General features: G+C 36.8%; 1 pseudogene; it reads right to left on the bottom strand.

The window, feature by feature from the left end:
• Positions 1 to 3,224: 3,224 nt before the first annotated feature.
• On the bottom strand, positions 3,225 to 4,127 carry LOC146719765 (uncharacterized; annotated as a pseudogene).
• Positions 4,128 to 18,108: the final 13,981 nt, after the last annotated feature.

Here is an 18,108-nt window from a genome sequence, read left to right as displayed (position 1 = left end):
ACAGAGACAGCTTGTTACGCGTTCGAGGCCGATTAAAGCACGCAAGCCTGTCAGATGACGCTAAACATCCGCTAATTTTAAAATCACATCCATTGGTCCACCTCCTTATCAAACAGATTCATGTTGCGGCCCTACACGCCGGTCCGTAACTCACACTCACGCTCCTGCGACAACAGTATTGGCTAATTCGCGCTCGCGCCACTGTGCGTACCGTCCTCTACCAATGTATTGTGTGCACACGGGAGAATGCATGCGTGCCCGAACAGCTTATGGGCGACCTGCCGGATTTCCGCGTGAACCCGACTTCACGCGCCTTTAACCATACCGGCGTCGATTACGCGGGTCCGTTACTAGTGCGTACGACTAAAGGTCGTGGTCATAAAGCCCAGAAGATTTGCCAATATTTTGTGGAAGTATGAACTTATTACATTCATAATTAATTACTGTATTTTAATCAAATATTTTTATATTTCTTATTCAATTCGGTTAAAATCGTAGATATTTTGTAGATATGAACTGGTAATTATCTATAGTTTCTGTTGTCGATATCAGTAGGCGCGACGGCGTCGCTCTAATTCAAATTATTGTTGATCGACTGGTGGCTTGTACAGCCTCGTGAAGGCTCGCTCCGAGAGGAAAGTGATTACAGCAACGAACATATGTTTACTTGTATTTGCAGCTGATCGATAGCACGGTTCGCAGAGATCTGATTCTCGGTTTTCGGGAGCGTTCCGAGTTTTTGTCACGGAATCCCCTTTTTCTCGGGATCGGATGTTTGTTTCGGCGAATCGGAGCGACGAAAGAATAGGAGTAAATAAAATGTACACGTGACAGCGTGACTCTTATCACATGGGATGGTGAACAAGTTCGATAATGTTGTCGTGTGTCGGTTCGAACGATCGAACCTTTCCGTTGATATACGAGCGATTAATATAAGAGTCTATTGATTATACAAATTTATGATATGCGTCAACATACCGTCCGCCTCGAATGTGATTGACATTCGATATAAATACAATATTTGCGGTCAATGAAATTTAACGTAAATTTACAATTCAGAAATAAATATTTTTATCGGCGCTCAATATAAAGAAGATAAGTATGCTGCCTTCTAAGCCGGGCAATAGAGCCAAGGAAACGAAACGAATAATTAATTAAACGGAACTGTATCTCAATTTGAGATCCCAAAGTTCCACATATAAATTAATTTCGAAACTTACATATGGAGAAATAAGCGAGAAAAATATAGGTCCGAAAAGTCGCTGAAGCGGGAATCGAACCCGCGTCTTTCACTTTCCGGGCGACTGCTCTTACCAACTAAGCTATTCAGACCCTTTCGATCCCATATTTTTCATTTGCCTTTTAAGTAGATGTTAGTAAATACCGCCGTGATTAGCCCAGGCGTGAATAAACTCAGAAATAAATATTTTTATCGGCTCTCAATATAAAGAATATAAGTATGCTGCCTTCTAAGCCGGGCAATAGAGCCAAGGAAACGAAACGAAAAATTAATTAAACGGAACTGTATCTCAATTTGAGATCCCAAAGTTCCACATATAAATTAATTTCGAAACTTACATATGGAGAAATAAGAGCAGTCGCCCGGAAAGTGAAAGACGCGGGTTCGATTCCCGCTTCAGCGTCTTTTCGGACCTATATTTTTCTCGCTTATTTCTCCATATGTAAGTTTCGAAATTAATTTATATGTGGAACTTTGGGATCTCAAATTGAGATACAGTTCCGTTTAATTAATTTTTCGTTTCGTTTCCTTGGCTCTATTGCCCGGCTTAGAAGGCAGCATACTTATGTAAATTTACAATATTCAATCGGACAGTTACAATCCAATGCCGTCCGCCATGGCGGAATGATGTTCGCTATCATTGTTGATGTCGACCGGAAGAAAACAAAGTTTTGTAATGGGGCGCTTGAACTCGGATTCAGCCGTTTTAACAGTAACGACTCGAACGAGCCGATCGCTGCCTGGATGGCATTTAACTATACGCCCAAGCTTCCATCGACTTGGAGGGGCAAGTGGATCGCGAAGTAAGACTAATCTACCGGGTGTGGCTAGAGTTTGTACAGAACGCCATTTAGGGCGTTGTTGTAAGGTATTCAAATACGTATCTTTCCATGCCTTCCAGACGCGTTCGCTTAATTGCTGCACTAGTTGCCAGCGAGATAAACGATTTTCGGCGAGTTCGAGTAAGCTCGGCTCCGGGATCGAGCTTAAGGATGCGCCGATCAAATTGTAATCTGTCCACGCAGTCAATGTATTCGTATGGAAAGACGCCCTTCCGTGTAAATAAATTAAATTTTTCACTAGTTAAATTTTGATATTCCGAATGTAAAATTTTTAGTTTTTCTTTATCCAAAAATGACGCTAATTTGTCGAGACTAGCACTGAGAAACTTGTACGAATCGATAAACCGTAATTTAATATAATTTTTCGAATTATTATCTTGTGTCAATTTAACAGTCTTCGAGAATGAAATGTATTTTTCCTTTGTTATCGGCAATAATTCGATTTCCCCTTCGAACGCTGTGGCTATGTCCTCGATAATAAAATGCGCTTCGTAGCCGGACAGATTGTGAAAGACTATAGGGATACAAAATGATTCTTTGTAATTTAAGTTACAATTTGAATGCGCAGGACCCCTGTACCGCCCGGTGAGGTGGCAATGATCGCGGACGCGTGTATCGTCTTCGTCAAACGGTTTTTCACAAATGTGACAATGCGTCGCGATGCGAAATTTTAACCACTCGTCAGGCGTTAAATTTACCATGGGGACATTGGTCGTTGAAATATTTTTTACGCGGATTGCTAAATTTTTAAGCTGTTCGGCGAACCTAGCGACGCAATCGACACTACGGCGGGAATTGTACGCGGACAACAAACTGTCGTACGAACACTGTAAATAGTATGCGATGCTGAACACTTGATGGTGTTGATGATTTTTGGCATCTTCGGTCTTTGCCAAAACACACTCGAGGTCGGCGTACACTACAAACGGCAGCCGCTCCTTCCTCGTGTAGTTGTCGAAGCTGAGCCACTTGTCATTCTCGCTCGGCAACCGAATAGCGCAGTCGTTCAGTTTCCCGCAATCTTCCATATGCGCCTGCAATTTATCCACCGCTCTGAAATAATGTAGGCATCTGTAAAAAAAAATAAAAAATAAAAAATTTAATTAGAAATATTTTAAATATAATTTAAGTTTACTATATACTTACCGATCGCAAATAAATTTTTGACCAGTGTGTTTGCTCAGTTACGAGCTCACGAGACGAGACAGATTTTTTATGCACGCGAAATGTCCAACGCTGTTTTCGTCCTCCACGTACAGCAGATTGACGTGCCTGTCCTTCTTTTTTTCCGAAAGACGCAACGGGACGATGTTCTCGTTCTCGATGATGTACACATTCACGGAAATGTCGTTTGCAAGTTCAAACTTTTTAATTTGATTCACAGTCACTGGAAACTCAATGTTTTGGAGATTCAGCACTGTTGTGTAATGTGGATAAGAGGATTCTCGACCCGTGTTTCTTTCAGCAGGGTAAAGAGCGGCCACCACCGACCATGCGAAACACGCATTGTCCGCTAATTGCACATTAACCACCGCTCTCTTTGCCATAATTTTTTGCGGTAATTTGACATGACATCCCGCGCGCATTGGATTGTACTTGTTGATATTTACTGTTAAATCTATTATCCGCGACAATGCCCAACCGCTATCGCGTTCCTGGAACTCTTCTAGCGATGCTAGCGTGGGCTCGATTACGCGGCGCTCGTACCACTCGCGTACATCGGACGTGCGAAAGAGTTCAAAGTTTCTTGTGTTAATACTTTTATTGGCGCGCTTGTCACCGGACACAAATTCACCGTTGAAAACAGTGTTCACTTTTACACTGGCGTGTCTCTGTAGCACATTCTCCACGTTCTCGACTACAATGTCTGCGGCATTTTCCAAAAACTGACGCGGTTCGATGTGGTCTGCGTTAATTACCGCACTGGTCAGTATACGGCTATCGAACGCCGTATCGATTTCGCGCCAAACGAGTCTTTGCGCGTTATTGCCGCCGCCACTGAATCCGCCGCCGCTGCCACTAGGTATGGATCCACCACTAAACATGGATTCACCGACATACTGTCTCTGCAAGCGCACCTTCGCACCCTCGAGTCGCGCTATTCTCGCCACGAGAGATTGTCTATGTCCAATCGAGAGACGCGGACGCTTGGCACGGCTGCGTTCTTCCAGCTCTTCGATAAATTCTTCGCACTCTTGCAACTATCCGAAATATTCGCCCAAGTTAGCAACTTGGCGGGAACGCTCCAACAGGTCGCGCTCAATGTTCTCCATTTTTGTAAAAAATTCACTTATTACAAAAAAACTTCTTTGCACACTAAACTTTTTTCTTGCACCTCGAATAAAGCGTGCGCTCGCCAGTGGTACTATGGCCCGGCAGCTGCATCGGTCCTCATTATATATCCCGATCATCCCTTTGTTCGTGGGGATGATGATGCAATTGTTAATTCGCGAGAAATATTTGTGTGATATCTTCGGAGAAAATTTAGATATCGCTGATAATTCTTAGAAATACATAGATAAATTTCACCCCGTCGGATTGACACGCCGCGCAAACATGTCGCAACCTGTACGGATCAACCCGCTTGATTGTCGGCGAACCTTTTGTTCTTAGTAATTCGCAGAATTATCTTATCAAACTTAGATATCCGATTGTCGGCGCTCAAGCTTGGATTCTGAAACGGCGGCAGCCATTCGCAGAATTTTTATCTTATCTTCGGAGAAAATTTATGAAAACTTTGATACCGCTCAAGCTTATCTTTGATACCTTACAAAGACGCCGCTTATCTTGGATTCGAAAACTTAGCTTATCTTATCTTGGATTTTCGGAGAAAATTTATGAAAACTTTGATACCGCTCAAAGACGCCGCTTATCTTATCTTATCTTGTTTATGAACATATCAAGTAACATGATCCCCTTACCTTATCTTGTTTATAAATATATCAGGTAACATGATCCCCTTATCAGGTTATCTGATATGTTTATAAACAAAAGATAGGCTTATCTACTGATAAGACCCCCTCCCCCGCGTGACGTCTCCCCCCTCGCCACCGATTCCCCCCCGCCCCTCACCACCCCTCATTGCTCCTGAGTTAGAACTCTCCTAGTATACCTACTACTACCGATGCCTCGGACTATCAATCGGAGCCGTACTATCACAAGGAACGGTAGGCAAGGATAGACCTATCGCATACGCCAGCCGAGTATTATCTCGCGCGGAACAAAATTATAATACTACGGAGAAGGAACTATTGGCAATTGTATGGGCTGTTAAACATTTTCGACCATACATTTATGGCACAAAGTTTAAAATAATTACCGATCATAAACCCTTGATATGGCTATTCAATGTAACTGACCCCGGGTCTAGATTAATCCGTTGGAGACTGAAACTCGAGGAATATGATTATGAAATCATACACAAGGCCGGACGAGCAAACGCGAATGCCGACGCGCTAAGCCGACAAGTAACCCGAGATATCAACGAGGAGACAAAAAATAGAATCTTCACGTTAGAAGAAGACGAAGAAGAAAAAGAAGAGGAAGAATTCGCAGATAATACAAGGAAATATTCTGAAGAGGAAAAGAAACAAATACTCTATGAATATCACGATGCACCCACAGGAGGGCATCAAGGAATCGAACGAACAATCAAAAGAATTCGATTAAACTATAACTGGCCAGGATTGACAAAAGATGTCGAACAATATATCGCAAAATGCAAATCCTGCCAAAAAAATAAATTATCGCGCCGAATAAAAGCACCCCTCGTAATCACAGATACTCCGAATAAACCATTTGAAAAATGTGCATTAGATATCGTCGGACCGTTAACAGTTACCACTAACGGAAACAAATATTCACTAACATTTCAGGATAGCCTGACGAAACTCAGTAAAGCGATACCGATCGCAAATCAGGAAGCAAATACCGTCGCGAAAGAGTTCGTTACGAAAATAATTTTCGAACACGGCATTCCCGAAAAAATTTTAACAGACCAAGGCACAAATTTTATGAGCGAAGTATTTAAAAATATATGCAAATTATTAAGAATAAAAAAGATACAAACAACCGCGTATCACCCCGAGAGTAATGGAGCATTAGAAAGATCGCACCGCACATTAGCCGAATATTTGCGAAAATATATAAATGCTGACCAAACCGACTGGGATGAATGGGTGCCATACGCAATGTTTACATATACCACTCCTCATTCAGCTACGGGATATACCCCCTTTGAACTAATATATGGACGACAAGTCGAACTACCGACGGCACTAACAAAACCGCCTAAACTGACGTATAATTACGATGACTATCTACAGGAACTAAGGGAAAGAATACGTGCCTCAAATCAACTTGCGAAAGAAAATATTAAAGAGGAAAAAATAAAATCGAAAGAATACTTTGATAAATCCGCGAAAGAAACTGAATTTAAAATAGGCGACAAAGTACTCGTATACGACGAGACACTCCGACGCGGACGATCCAAGAAATTAGACGCATTATGGGCAGGACCGTATACAATAATAGAAAAAAATTCAAGCGTAAATTACACAGTAAAAAAAGGAAGAAGAGCGATACGCATACACACAAATAGATTAAAATTATTTATTGAAAATTAGGACTTACCTAATTGTCTGCTTCGTCCTCGCGACATAAACGCCCATAAGGAAGAGGCCGCCCCTCTTGCAAAGCTCTCAAAGTCTGCATGGCCGGAATCATAAATCCCTCCTCGGGAGGCACCAAAGCAACTTCGCGCACAACGCGCACACCAGACCTCACATTTACACTTACGTGTAAAGAAAATGGAAAAGAGCTAGCCGCATATCTTGCGACAGCCCCCAAAGCCCGTTCGAAACGGCCGGTCGGCAATGCGGGCCCCACAACTGGGCCCACACATCGAAGAAATCTCAAACACGAGAAGCATAGCGGTTCCCACCAGGGCACAAACTCCACATGGCATCGCAAACAATCGAACCACATGTCGGAACCAACCATTTTTTTTTTTGAAGACGCAACGATAGTAATAAATCAAAGGTTGTCATAAGACTAAAGGGACGACAGGAGACATATAGACCGAACGCCCCTCTTGCTTGATAAAAAATTGCAAACGAAAGCATATTCAAGATCAGGACAAATGTAATGTTAGACAATATACCTCGTCCCGCACGATATGGATAACCTTACACCAAGAAGACACTTGGCTATACTCGACCTCCGCTGAACAGACAATAACCATACGATGCGACGGACGATCAGAAAGTAAAGTAATCAAAAACACAGGCGAGATTACATTAAACGAAAATTGTAAACTGACAACAACAGACACAACATTACAAACGGCAGGAAAACTGTACGGAAATACCTTAGAAACTTTCCTACCAAATATAAATATAACAATTCCACGAGACGGAAAAATAGGACATGATCAGGACACATTAGAAAACATCTCACAACATCGTTTGGAATTGACAAAACTCAGAGACAAATAGAAACTATAGACAACGACTTACAAAACAACGAACAAAATTTTTATGCACGGAAGCAATTTGTCTACCCAATGACATTTACCGGAACAGTAATGACAGTAGCTACAATATTCATTTTAACATGGATAATAATAATAAAAAGAAAAAATAAAAACAAAAAACAACCGAAAACTACAACAAATATTGACTTCGAAATACCGAGATCAATCCTAAGAAGAAGTCAAAGTACTAGAATTTAAGAAACGATTGTAATACTATACTGTAACGGGAAACCACTATTATATGTAAGTTAAGAAATTAAGAACGAAAAACTTCGTACCTCCGTTTTTCTTTTTCAACGGGGGAGGAATGTTATAGTCCGAATGACTATAACTATATTATATTATATTATATTAACATAGTTTTAATAATAAATTAGTAAGTCAGCTATTATATAATCATTTGAGAAACGTTCTCACGCTCTCGCGAAGCGCTTATCGCGAAAAGACGCAAACGCGATGAAATATAAGCGTTACGCCGAAACCCGCGGATCGCAAGCGAAGAATCAACCTGCTTCGCTTGCACCTAGATAAAAGCGTGTGAATAAAAATTAGCCAATGAAAGAGCTTCTCTACATCTTCCCCCGAAAGATGTAGAAAAGAGCAGGAGACCACCGCGAACGGAAAGCGAGGCGACGAAGTCAGTCGCTAACGAAAATCCAAAAAGTCAAGTCGCTAATTAGAACCTAACTAGGAGTCGAAGACAAGCCGCAGAATATAACTATCGCCTGTAATCTGATTATCGAGAGCGAGCACACCTAACTAATCACCCAGGTGGGATTATACATAATTAATCCAACTCAAGAAATAAGCGAAATAAAAGATTTATTCAAATACACAAGCGAAGTTAATCAAAGTGGAGACGCCCGCCGATCCTAGGATCCTCATCCTTCAGTCGACTGAGACCCCAAAATTTTCCGTGCCTTCCCGGAGGCACAACAGAAGTTACAGTTACAGTTACTTTTTTTCGGTAACTATAACTTAACTTTGTTACTTTTTTCCATCTGTAACTGTAACTGTAACTTAGTTACATTTTTTTAGTAACTAGTAACTATTTTAATAGTTACTTTATTAGTTACTTTTTTTGGAAACATGCGCTAAAAGTATTGTTTAAGTATGGTAGCCGTTATATTATTAAATTAAATTTTGATAACAGTAGCATATGGATCTTCATATGATTTAATCTTTTACCTAAAATTTTCATTTTGTGTACATAAAATAATATAACACATAATTAAGATCGACCAATCACAGTCAAATATTTAAAAAAATTCTTAAAGGTAATAATTGATCGATTTGCTTGCGACTTTGCGATTACCATTTAGTAACTTACTATAACTATTTTTACTGTTGTATATAAAGATTCATACATTGATGTTAATTGCAAAGTCGCAAGCAAATCGATCAATATTACATTCAAGAATTTTTTTAAATACTTGACTGTAATTGTGCATAAAATGTAAGCTCCTTATATTTAAAACAATGTATAATTATTTTTAAAAAGTAACTGAAAAGTAACGACTCGTTACTTTTAGAGTAACTGTAACTGTAACGAGTTATTTTTTAAAATCGGTAACTTGTAACTGTAACTAGTTATTTTTTCAATGAAATAACTGTAACTGTAACTAGTTACTTTTACAAAGTAACTTTCCCAACCCTGATGTATACATATATTAATTAATGTATATGGAGCATTTCAAAGTGTTTAATTGATCAATCAAAATATAAATGAATAAAAATTTCTTTATTCTGATACATGTTTTAAAGCATTTGCAATGTTTTCCTGATCGCAATCAAAGTTTCGAGATAGATGTTTAAAGCGCATTATTTTCATTATGAATTTTTTTATAAAAAAGATTCAAATATAATTTAATGATTCTTTAATTTCGACTTATTTTGACTTCATCATTTCACTCTCCAAAGATAGGATGCGACTTCTGTGTGTGATATATTCTGTATATACACATTTCGTTACTAATCATCATTTTTAAGGACGTTTCGTAGTCAAAGGGCTATAATACAAAAACAGCGCTAAGTATTTTTTGTACATTACATTTTTTTTACTTTTATTTTTACTTTTATTTTTTAATTTAAATTAAAAATTTTTATTTAACTTTAAATTTTTTTAATTTCCTAAATTTAATTCTTTGTGCCTTATATTACCTTTTTTGAATATACGTTTAAATATATTTGAATTAAATAATTATTTAGAGATAAATAATTTATTTTTTATATATATCTATTTATCTAAATATTTTATAAAAATATATAATAACTTCACAATGTATATACATTCCAGTTTAAATTAATTACATAATTATTCATGTTATTTAAATATAAAGATGAATAAATATATATATATATATTTTACTGAATTTATTTTGTTATTGTATATATTATAAACGTTTTAAAATAAAGCAATAATTATACATTTGTATCATTATAAGAAATTTATCTAAATATTATATATTATGTTGTCACTTACTTAGTGCAACTTTTTGATTTGACTACTTTTTGATGCTAATATTTTAACCTTTTTTCTCGTATTATCAATATAATTATTTAGCGCAATTTTTTGATTTCACTACTTTTTGATGCTAATATTTTAATTTTTTTCTAGTATTATTAACAAAAATAAAATATAATTTATAAATATAATTTTTGAGAAAATATTTTTGATAATGATTAATTTTTGCAAAGAATTATTTTGGCTATAAACATAATTTTTGAGAAGATTATATTTTTTATTATTATAAAGAACTATTTTTGCTGACGAAAGATATAACTTAACGCTTTTTTTTTACATCTGTGATGTCTTTTTTTGTGGGATTTCACATATTTTTGCAAAGATTATTAAACAAAATGCATTAAATAAATGTATATTTTTTTATATTTATAATGAGAGAAGACGAGAGAGAGCAAGATGACCCAAGAGAGGGAGCGGGAGAGAGCAAGAGGGAGCAGAGGGAGCAAGAGAGAAGCGAGAGAAACGGGAGAAGAGCAGAAGAGCGAGAGAGGAGCAGAGAGAGCGATAGAAAGCGGAGAGCGGGAGAGAGAGCGAGAGAGGAGGGATAGAGAGCGGTAGAAAGCGGGAGAGAGGAGCGAGAGAGAGCGGAAAAAAACGAGAGAGAGCAAAAGAGAACGAGAGAGAGCGGGAAGAGAACAAAAGAAGGCGGAGAACAGCGAGAGAAAGCGAGAAAGAGCGGAGAAAACCGAGAAAGAGCGAGAGAGAGAGAGGAGCAAGAAACGGAGAGAGAGGGGCAGAGAGAGGAAACGCGAGGAGAGGGGGAGAGGAGAGAAGCGAGAGAGAGGAGAGAGAGCGAGAGAGAGCGAGAAAGCGAGAGAGAGGAGGAGAAGCGAGAGAACGCGAGGAAAGCGGAGAGAGCGGAGAGAGCGAAAGAACGCGAGAGAGAGCGAAGAACGAGAAGAGAGCGAGAGTAAGCGAGAACAAAAGGGGGGCGGAGGAGAAAGGCGAGAGGAGAGAGAAAGGGAAAGAAAAGGAGAAAAGGGAAGAGAGCGAGAAGAACGAGAGAGAGCGGGAGAGGAGCGAGAGGAGAAGGCGAGAAAAAGCGAGAGAAGCGAGAAGAGAGAAGACGGGGGGAGAACCGCGGAGGAAGGGGGGGAGAGGGAGAAAAGCAAGGAAAAAAGGGAGAAGAGGGGGAGCAAAAGGAGAGAGAGGGGAGAAGGGGAGGCGAGAGAGGGAGGAGAGGGAAAGCGGGAGAACGGGAGAGAACGAGAAAAGGGCCCGGAAAAAAACAGCGTGAGAAAGCGGAGGAGAGAGCGAAAAAAACCGGAGAGAGCGGGGAGAAGACGAGAGAGGCGAGAGAACGCGAAGAGAGAGCGGCAAGACCCAAAGAGGGAGCGGGGAGACAGCGAGAGGGGCGGGGAGAGAGCGAGGGAGCGATAAAAAAAGCGGGAGAGAGCGAGAGAAAGCGAAAGAAAGCGAGAGAGAGCGGGAGAGAACGAGAGAGAGCGAGAAACAGCGAGAGAAGCCGAAAAAAAAACCGAGAGAGAGTGAGAGAAGACGAGAGGGAGCGAGAGAGAGCGAGAGAGGCCGAGAGGAACGCGAGAAAGAGCGGGGAGAGAGCCGAGAGAGGACCGGAAGAAAGCGAGAGAGCGAGCGGAGAACGAGAGAAGGCGAGAAACAGCGAGAGAAAGTGAGAAAGAGCGAAAAAAACCGAGAGGAGAGCGAGAGACGACGAGAGAGAGCGAGAGAACGCGGAGAGAGAGTGGGAGAGAGCGAGAGAACGCGAGGAGGAGAGCGGGCAGAGAGCGAGAGAACGCGAGAGAGCGGTAGAGAGCAAGAGAGAGCGAGAGACAGCGAGAGAAAGCGGAGAGAGGGCGAGAGAGAGCGAAAAAAGACGTGGGAAAGCAAGAGAGAAAGGGTGGAAAGAGGGGGGAGAGAGAGGGGGGGGAGAGGGGGAGAGAGAGAGAGAGAGAGAGTGAGAGAGAGCAAGAATTTATTTTTTGTTTGGTTGCTTAAAAGGTTAAGCAGCTGAGGAAAATGTCACTATACTAGGATGGGTGACCGCGGATAAGGTAAAGCAGCTTCGGACAGAATCACTTTGTCGGGATGGGTGATCGGGACAAGTACGACGCCGTATCTTAAAAAAAAGTGACACCTTTTCGACCAAAAAATAACTTGAAAAATTCATATCTCCGCAACCAATAGAGCTATCAAGTTCCTTAAGGTCTCATTTTACTCGGAAAAAATCGCGCTTTCGATTGATATGGTCATCTTTTGAAAAATATGTTTCCGTTCATGAAATATTTCAAATTTTTGTTTTCAAGGTTACGAAAATCGTGTTACGTCCGGTAAAGGATACACAGTAGCGTCCTACGGATAATTTTCGCTATTGTTTCGATATTTTCGCTATCTTTTCGATATCTTTCGATATTTTTTTTTGTTTTTTTGTAGATTGTATTTTAATTTGACGAATAAAAGATATAACTTAGCGAGACGCTACCGCGTCTCCTGATATACTCGTACCTACTAAAAAATACCTAAACTATTATTTGCAATTATATTATATTTTATATTATTCTTGCATATGAATCACTGGCATGATGATAAAACCATCGTCGTAAGGAAATTTCACACATTTCCCTTTAATGTCGTGAATATTGACTGTGTACAAATCATATGACAAATGTTGTGTTTGCTGAATATTAAATAATTCTGAGGAACAAGGTGAACTGAAAAATGGTTTTGATTCAATGAATTTTCTTCCCTTTAAAAAGATTTCTGAAGTCTTGATTTCTTTATAAATACTTTCGACACAAAATACACAATTGTTTTTTAACATAACGCAATTATCTTTATCACATGTGCTTAGTTCAAACTTTTCAATGATTACTGTTTTGTAGAATATAAAATCTTGTTTATGAAATTGATCAGTACATTGCTGACGTAAAATTGGATACGTTTTTTCATTATCATTGTTTTGCATATATTCTTGTTCTTTTAACCTATTACAAATTTGTTGTAAAGGATTTCTTGTAGCTTGAATTGTTTTTTTATCTCAAATAAATAATTTTCATATTTTAAACCAACTGAAAGTGTCAAGTGGACCATGTTGCAAGCAATCTATGGGCAAATGTATAAGGCCATGAACATTATGAGTAATATATTCTTTTCCGTAAAGTATTGCATATTTTGAACAAAGTATTCGAGTAGTTTCAATGAATAATTATTATAAATTCTGTATAATGCAGGACTGCATATAAATTCGAATAGTGCAGGATAAGGCCATGAAATGTGTGTATATATTTTTGTTTGCAATCTTTTTTAAAACAATTGGTCCGGTTTGTATAATAATAAAAATTGCCTTAATTCAGTGGCTTTATAGTATTCAATGTCCTCTAAACTTCTTGGCAAGCGTGGAAAAATCTTTCGGCACATAATTCTTCAAAAACAATAATTGATTATTAATATCATTTTATCAGTCTCGGGTAAACGATGATTTTTTTTCCCTCTATCCCAAAAACATAATTAATCTTTTAACTACGCCTAGAAATACAAGATGCATGCCATCGAGAGGAACTTGAGATACGAAACCAATATTTTAGCTTTTCGAAAGGACTTGTATCTTTATGGAATTCCTCATCTAATTTATTTCTGATACTGAAATCAGTCCGCAATTGTGCATTTGTTTGTAAAAAATCATTCTTCCATTAACAAAGGTCCCTTCTTGAATGCATTTTGTGCAGGCATTATAGCCTGTATGACCTTAATACATAAAATAAATGATTTTGCAGGAGCATCACAAAGAAGTTTACCAACCTTTACTTTTATATTTTTTTATTTATGTTTAAAACCATTTTGTTATAAATGTTTGAAACTCCTGTTATAAACTCAGTTAAAAATTGGTCTACATAGGCTGGTTTTCTTGTGTCCGTGATATATCCCAGCCGCAAAAGGTTTTTTACTATTTTTATCAACCAGATTTAGATCTATGGAGATAAGAATAGGCCAGAGTTGACTTTTGAAGAATTAGATATCGGTAAACCATCAATGTTTATGTTAAGAGGTAATACTATTTCTACATTTTGCATCAAATGTTTGTGCATATTTAAACTATTATTAATTATCCTACGTAGTCCATTTCTCTATGCCAATGTGACAATAGAAACCTGGAGGAACACTTTTAAGTTCATATGGACATGAACTTGGTGTTTTTAACAAGAGTTCACGAGTTCTTTTGCTTAATTGTGGAAATATCACTCGTAGAATCCCCAACAATTCATTCATGGCAGATTGACTAAGCAAATGTCTGTATTTTAAAACCATTGTTTCGCAGCGTTAACTATGAAATCATTTACAATAGGGAGATTATTACATAAATTTTCAAATGATAAGAAGTATCTGAACAGTTAATTTCTTCAATCACATCAATATATTCCAATGGTTCAATCTCAATTTTTTCTGGAATCTCGGGAATCACATTATCATGGTTTTCACATTGTTCTTGTTTTTCATTATGTTTCTTTGCAGTATCTACATTTATATTTGTAGTATTTACATTTATGACAGTATCTACATTTATAATTGTTTTTATGTATTAGGCAAATTATTCGTCTGAATTAATTGTCGATTCAACTGCAAGATGTGTATTAATTCTTCTTTTACCATCCGTCTCAATATGACGTTTGTAACAAAACATTTTTTTATTTTAGCCATTATTGTTTTAATTTTTATGTCAGTATTGCTATTATTGACTGATAAAAAAATCACTGAAAAAATTAAAATCATTCACATGAGATGCTCATATAGTTAATACGTAGTTTTAAGATTTTATGGTATTTAACGTTATTAAAATAATATATATATACACAATATATACTTACATGGCAGGAATCTCGAACGTCACCAACAGGGCAGATCCATTGCTTCCAGTTATAAATAAAGATGAATTTAAAATTTAATTATAAAACGACTTATAAAACCTCCAATTAAAGCCCAACAAACACAATTGTCTTATTATTATATTGGGGTATTCTTATTCACATACGAAAGCTCCTGAGACGAAACGCCGCCGCTCCCTAGTTACGCGTATCAACTCGTTGCTAACGAACGAGCGGTGATTATTATAGATTCCTAAAACATTCTTGGAAACATGTATGAGATATTTGTGGTATAGTAAATATGTTTACAATAGATTTTTTTTAAGTCACCACGAGTGAAATTATTTTTTCGACTGTCGCAAAGATAAATTGAGTACATATATGTATAAAAACACGATTATTTATAAATATTTTAATTAAATATTTGTACATTTTTTAAATAAAAATATGAAACTATACTTTTGTTTACTTAACTATGTTTTGCATGAAACGTTAAACAAAACTATTTTCAAAATATTATAAATTTATAAAATATTAAAAATTCAGTGATTTATTAATGTATACGTACTTTATTTATTAATGTATATATACGTACCTTTATTATCTAATGTTATATATATACGTACCTGATATTTACTAAAAAGCTTTTGTGTTATTATTTCAAAAAACGGTTGATTGTAACCACAATGGTACAAAAACAATTGTACAAACACAATATATAAAATCTGCAATGCAGTGTAATATTTTTGAATATGTTACAAAGTAAATGTTTCATATAAAACGTTCATAGAATATTATGAAATTAAATGTTTCAGGAATGTCACAAATGTAACATTGCTGTAATGTCTCTGAACGTTACAAACTAAACATCCCAAATGAAACGTTTATGGAATGTTTTAAAATATATGTTTTATGAACGTAGCAAATGTAACATTGCTGTCATGTCTCTAAGGTTACAACACAAACATCCCAAATGGAAACGTTTATGGAATGTTTTAAAATACATGTTTTATGAACGTCGCAAATTGTAACAATGCTGTAATGTCTCTGAACGTTACAAACTGAACATCCCAAATGAAATGTTTATAGGATGTTGCCAAACATTCTTTCCCTAACATTTCAATTATCGATATAACAGCCAAAATGTTACATTTCTGGAACAGGCATGATGTTGCAATTGAATGTTATTTTGAAACGTTTACGAAACATTTCATAAACATATTATGTAACGTTTCAAATTTTGCCAATATTATTGCCGAAATGTAACATCCCCTGTATGTTTCATGTTTAGCGGGTATATATATATATATAATTTTTTCTTTATAAAATCAATAAAATCAATGTTTACAAGCAACATTTAAATAAATATATATATTTAAAATACATTTAATATATATAATTTTGATTTAAACACCCTTTATACTGCGCATGATGCAACACGCCTTAACCGAACAATATATTTGGAAAATCGTTCGTTTATATACAAACAGCCAAGTGAGTAATACACTATAGAACTATAATATTAAAAAAATAAAATTACATAACTTAAATCATGTATAATAATAGAAATTTTATAAAATGTCCCTTAATTTTCTTGCTTCTTCTTACATATTTCATAATGGTGTTTTTTAGTTTTACAATTCCGCTATTTTTCTCGTTTTCTCATATTTATTTTTAATTTCATGATTTTTACTATGAAAAACGCTTGCTGTAGAAAGAAGTTGTTGAATGTTATCGTTGTCTCTCTCATATGCAGATCATTGTTGTTTTGAGGTATTTTTGTGTCATATTTGTCATTTTTTTTTTTTGAAGAAAAAATTTTTTAAAAATTTTATTCTTTTATTATCCTACGTAAATAGCTGTATATTGTCCATAATTCTATAATTCTTTCTTTTAATGCATCTTTGGCTCTTGGTTATTTGTTTTCTAATCTTGTTTTCACAGGTTATTAAATATCAAAACATCTCTTTTCCAGTACATTTCTCCATTTTCATTATTCTTCTCTCGTAGATTACCTAATATTTTTCTAATTTTTGGTGTTGCTTTATTTCTTTTTAATTTGTTTTGTATTGTTCAAAATCATTTTATAACTCTCTCAATACTTTGTTCCAATATAATCTGTTTTTAGTGCTTTAATGAAAAATTAAATAATATATTATTAATGGCATTTTAAAATATGTTAATATTCTTTATTATCAATATTAAATATAAGATATATAATAGATATATAAAATTTGTTGTGTGCCCTCGGGGAGAGACACTTAAGGGTCGCGCCAACTTGGGATGGGAATCCGGGGCGTCAGGACTTGTCGGGTGTTTGTAGAAAATGCACTACACTTTTTGTATTAAAAATTCTTTATTCAACTTCAACCACTTGGTCTTTATTTTTATTCACTATTAATACACTGAAGCTTTTATCGTGTGTGCGGCACTGACTTCATATACTCCGCGTATCGCGCACAACTGCGAGTCGATGCTAGGTGCGCGCGCGGTTTAGCGAGATCGTGGTTTAGAGCGATTATTTGTGTCTGCTGACTGAGCGAGCTGTCGCGTCTCTACTCTCTTTTTCTTCGTGTTTTTTTGAGTTTCCCGCTCGGAAGGGGGCTGGAAACAGTTTCCCCGGTCGAGAATCTAGGTGCTAAGCGAAGCAGATTTCAAAGTCTCTTCTGCTTGTTGCACGTTGATCAATCTGTCCGCGATATCTCGCATTGTATGCGTTTTGTTTTTAACGCGGTCATATCGGTCGGTTAAATTCTGATTTCGCGTAACCTCGCATCGTATGCGTTTTTTACGCTGGTTCATTATCTGTCGTAATTCTGAGTTCCGCGTTATACCTGCATTTGCGTATGCAGTGTTTAACCGCGGTCAGTGTCTGGTGTATTGCGGATGCAATACGAGGACCCCATTTTTTAATATTAGTTAACTTCATAGTATATCTATGTATATCTTGGGGGTTTTAAAAAAAATTTTTTTAAAAAAAAAAAGCCCAAATTTTTTTTGTTTTTTTAGATTTTTTAAAAGTTTTAAACATAAAATAAACCCAAAAATTTTTTTTAAAAATTTTAATTTTTTTAAAATATTTTTTAAAATTTTTGGAAAATTTTGCCCCCAAAACACCCCAAGTTTTATTAATTTTTGGGGGAAAATTTCAG

Source organism: Nylanderia fulva, unplaced genomic scaffold, assembly GCF_048542155.1.
Source record: "Nylanderia fulva isolate GAGA-0341 unplaced genomic scaffold, ASM4854215v1 Scaffold872, whole genome shotgun sequence".
In the NCBI taxonomy this organism is placed as follows: domain Eukaryota; kingdom Metazoa; phylum Arthropoda; class Insecta; order Hymenoptera; family Formicidae; genus Nylanderia; species Nylanderia fulva.
Note: the sequence above shows the minus strand (reverse complement) of the source record. Positions and strands in the feature narration are given on the sequence as shown.